Source organism: Tenrec ecaudatus, chromosome 7 (assembly GCF_050624435.1).
Source record: "Tenrec ecaudatus isolate mTenEca1 chromosome 7, mTenEca1.hap1, whole genome shotgun sequence".
NCBI classification, from domain to species: Eukaryota; Metazoa; Chordata; class Mammalia; order Afrosoricida; family Tenrecidae; genus Tenrec; species Tenrec ecaudatus.
Window position 1 is genome coordinate 51,263,539 of NC_134536.1, and position 4,998 is coordinate 51,268,536.

The 4,998-nt window shown below is 37.8% G+C and overlaps 1 non-coding gene across 1 annotated transcript; it reads left to right on the forward strand.

The window, feature by feature from the left end:
* The first annotated feature begins 262 nt into the window (after nucleotides 1-262).
* LOC142454164 (U1 spliceosomal RNA) lies at nucleotides 263-426 on the forward strand. The gene has a single exon (XR_012785683.1). It is a non-coding gene; the product is annotated as a U1 spliceosomal RNA (small nuclear RNA).
* Nucleotides 427-4,998: the final 4,572 nt, after the last annotated feature.

A 4,998-nucleotide genomic window follows, 5' to 3' on the forward strand; every position in this document is an offset into this window, starting at 1 on the left:
TCTATGGGGTGCAGCAAAGGCAGTACACAGAAATTTATAGTTATAATTGTCTATCTGGAAAGCAAAAATAAAGAGCCCCAAATCAACAACTTAATTTTATACCTTCAGAAAATACAAAGGAAAGAACAAAGCCAAAAGCAAGCAAAAGGAAGGAAGTACAAAAGATGAGAAGAAGCATAAACGAAATATGGAATAGGAAACTAATATCGATCAACATATCCAAATATTGATTCTTTGAAAATATCAAAATTAAAAACTGCCAAGTTATACCTGGCAGGGGAGATACCATGATCACGAAGGTGGTTTTCCCAGGGTGAGGCTTATCCATTGCACTCTGGATGTGCTGACCCCTGCGATTTCCCCAAATGTGAGAAACCCGACTGCATCATTTGTGGTAGTGGGGGACTGCGTTCGTGCTCTCCCCCTAAAAAAATAAAATAAAATAAAATAAAATAAAAAATAAAAACTGCCAAGTTAATTTGACAAAGGAAAATAGAGAGTTTATACATAAGTAAATAAAAGAATAAGTGAACTTGATGAAACTACTATTAACCCCACAGGAAATAATCGGAATAAAGGGAAAAGCTATGAAGAATTTCATGCTAACATGCTAAATTCCGAGATGTTGCAGTTCTGGTTTGTGGCTTTGATCAATGCCAACTCAAAGAGGCCCTACAGACAACAGAACCCAACACCGCCCAGGTGCGCACCATTCTCACAGCATGGCTTGGCTTGAGTCCACATGTTCAGACATTGTGCTAATCGCTCTCTTTGAAGGACTCCCTTTTTTTCTGGTCATCTACTGTATCGAGCATGATGTCCTTTACTTCCACTGGGACCTCCTAATACAGCATGAGCAACGCATGCCAAACAGAGTCTTGTTGTCCTCACTTTTAAAGAGCAATATTATCCAGAGTGTGTGATGAATCAAAAAGTCAAATGCTATTTCATAGTCGGTGAAACACAGTCAACATTTATGATACTCTCTGATTTCAGTCAATATTCATCTGACACTAGCAATAAAATAATTTGCAGACTGTTCTGAATTTAGCTTGATTTTGTGCCACTTCCCTATAGATACATTGCTGAAACTATGTATTGAATTACTTTCAGCAATACTGTATTTAGGTCTGACATAAATGATATTGTTCAACAATGACTACCATATATTTCCTGCTGGAGCGAAATGAGCACATCAATTATGGGATTCATATATTGAAATATCTTTATCAGGATCCCTTCAATTCCGAGGGCATTTCAATTTCAGTGCCGCTTGGACATCTCCCTTCAGCACCTTTGGTTTTTGATCACATGCTCCTTCCTGAAATGGCCAAAAAATGCTGACCTATTAAATTTGGCGGTTAAGTGACTTGCCAAAAATCTCAGCGCTGGCTTAACCACTGGCAGGGGTCTCCACATGGCTTTTCCAACTCCGAAGCTCTGGCTTCCATCAGCCTGTATCCATGTGGATTTTCAACTGCAATTTCTCCCAGGGAGTGAGTGTGTGTCCCACCTCAAGGGAGCTAGGTATTTATCTCCTTCGTCCCTCTAAACGAGGTCATCAAGCTGCTACCTGATTGACAGGCTAAACTCCACCCCTTCACTTTTATCCTCTCAAATTGACCACAGATTATGTAACTATAATGAGACTCCACTATGCAAAATGTGACGTCTCTCTGCAAGGACTGGAACATCCTAATAAGGTTTCCAAAGTCAGACCATCTTGGCTTCTAAGGAGCCTTTTGCTTGTACTTTTTCCAAGATATCTATTTATTCTTTTGACAGTCTATGTTTTTGTTAAATATTGTTTGTGAACAAATCATTTTAAGAAACAATTCTCTCTTGGTCTTCCTTACCCATCGATCAGCTTCTCCATGCATATGAGGGCACTGAAAACACAATGGTTTGGGTCAGACACACACTTTGACTTCAAAGTGACATATTTCTTCTTTAACACTTTAAAAAATTCTTATATAAGAGATTTTCAAGCCCAATATTGTCCTTTCATTTCTTGCTTCCTGTTCCTAGGAGCATTAATTGTTGCTGGATTTTTTTTAGGTGCCAGAGCTTTGGAGCTGGAAAAGCCACATGGAGACCCCTGCCAGCACTGAGATGCTTAACTGCCACTGGATCCACAAGACTTTCTACCCACTGGCCTGGGATCATCCTGCATTCCGCGTCATTGCATGTGTTTTGTTGAGTCTGAGGAGGAATTTATAGATTGGTACTGGATATATAGGCTAATATCGGACTTATGGACTTGATCTGGACTAGACCGGGATGTATCCTTAATGTACAATTACTCTTTATATAAAGCTCTTTCCTATACACATGGGGGTCTTTGAATGTGATTCCCTAGTCTACCCAGACGTACGTACTCAGAAAAAAAACAAAACAAAACAGGAAAATCCTCAACAAGAAGAATTGATACAATGGCTTCAACAATGGGCTCAAACATGACAATTGTTAAGATGTTGTAGGGCCATGCAGTGTTGTTTCAGCCTGTTGTATATAGACTTGCTGTGAGTCAAAATCAAATCTCCAGCATCTAGCAACAATGTCATTATCATGAGATGTTCTAATTTACTGAGATCTTTAGCAAGTCACTTAAAATTTTAAAAGAAAAAAATGCATAGAGTTGCTTTAAGTTGGAACAAAATTTTCCCAACAATAACAGTTTCCATTCAAGAACAAGTTTTAGTGTCTTCTGAAGTTCATATCGGCATTTTCATTCCTGTCTTTTTGAATGACCCTTGCTTTCTTTGTGTATGATGCTTGAAGTTATTCCTCAATGTCTCTGGTCTTCAGTCACAAATGTTCAATTAATCAAATCTGTTAAATAGATGGTTTTTAAGTAGCTGAGTTATACTACATGGTTGGTGCTTACATATACTTAAAAATTGTCAGCTTCTACATAAACTTGAATTTGAGGAATAGATGGTTGACAATAAATCCTTCACCTAATTCTGAGTGACATTGGTTTCTTCATTATATTTCTACAAATATAATTGATTTGATTCCAGTGTATTCCACTTGGTGTGGTTCACCTGGATCATCCATATTTATGCTACTGGAGAAAAAAAGTTACTGACAATTAATATAATTTCTGACCTTGAAGAATTGTATTATGCAATTTTCCACCTCATTTCCTCCTTGCTTCTGTCATAGTCCAAAAACAGTACTTATCAATGCACCTTCATTGCATTGTAAAGATCAATTTTAGACAGCAGAAGTTGGTAATATCTTTGCTTTCTTCATTATTGGCATTAGTGATTGGTGCATATATTTGAATAAAATATACAAATTATTTAGACCCATACAAATAACCTATTCAAGAAGTAAAATACCATAACCTATCAAAAGAGAAGGAATTGATATGGTACAGGAAGTCTCTTGCTTAGAACAAGAACTTTTCCTATTGTTTTTAAGAATTTTTAAAACAGTTTTATTGGCCCATAATCCACTTATCATACAAGTCAATATTTCAGTTATATGAAAAGAGTTGTGCAATCATGAACACAGTCAATTTTAGAACATTATCTCCTATCTTGTATTAACTGTTTCCTATCTTGTACTAATTGCTATTAGCTCTTCATTTCCGCCCAACCTTCCCTGCCACACCCACAAAACCAGTAATTCGGTTACTATCTCTTTGGTTTACCTAATCTGGATTTCATATTTTAAAAATATACTCTCTTTAAAAACTTAAATAAAACAGAGGAAAACTTAATTTAAAAAGAAAGCTGGAAATGTGTTTTAAATAGAATAAATTTTAAATGGATCAGAAGGGAGAGCAAATGATAAAATGCTACATTTTAATGAAGCTGCATTTGCAACAATTTACATTCCAATGTACTCTGCAAGATAGCAAGCTATTCACATCCCTGCTTTATGGTTGGTGGAGAGGCTCCAGACTTAGCCCACATGCATATCCCCTTCACGCTTCCTTTTTTTAAGTAAACTAGATTTAAAACAAACGGGGCAAAAGGGAGACCAAAAGATAAGCTATTGCATTTTAAGCAAACTGTATCTGCCATAATCAACTCCACAGTGTTCTCTGTCTGATAACAAGGCCATTCACATCTCCAGACTGTGGTCGGATGGATTCGCTGGAAGCTTGATCCATATGTAGACCCTGCAAATGGATCTGGGGCTTTCACGGTTATCCATGGCCTTCTGCAAGCTGGGGGTTCACAGTTTAAGCTCTGAAAGCATCCCTTCCTTTGGATAGGGCTGGGTAAAAACTAAATTGAAAGTGTCTAATTAGGATCATATTACAGGTCATATTATCTCCTTCATATTATCTCCTATGTAAGTATTTTAGGTGTGTATCGAACCCTGACCCCACCCCATTTGAGGTTAAAATGGGGCTTTAAAACTACCGTATACACTCAAATATAAGCCGACCCGAGTATAAGCTTATATGCTGTCCTCACTGAAATCGCCGTCATCACCATCACTGCTGTCAGTTTCATACAAAGCACAGTCTTCACTGCCATCCATAGCATTACTAATACTACATTTCAAGAAGGCACGTCGCACCATGTCTTCTGGAATGTCTTCCCATGCATCTCGAACCCACTTTGCTATTGACTCTATGTCAGGCTTCATGAGATGTCCTCCTTTTGTTTGTTAGTCAGGCTTGACCAGGTGACATCCATTCATGCCACATCCTTCGACACACGGTCTTTAAAAGGCTTATTCAAAGATACATCCAGAGGCGGCAATACAGATAGACATAAACCCACCTGGAATAACGGCTAAAGTAACTTTACTAGATTTTGCCAATTTTTTTTTTATGTCCCCTGATAGGTACGCTCTGAACATATCCCAAACAACTAATGATGGCTTTTTTATTTATGACTGCTCCTGGTTGTTGGTTCCAAACTTCTTCCAGCCATTTTTTTTGTTCAGTCTTCATCCATCCAGCCTTTAACGTGTGCAAGCACAGTAATTCTTGGTGGGAAATTGACCTTTTTAGGCAAGGTCTTTCTTTTA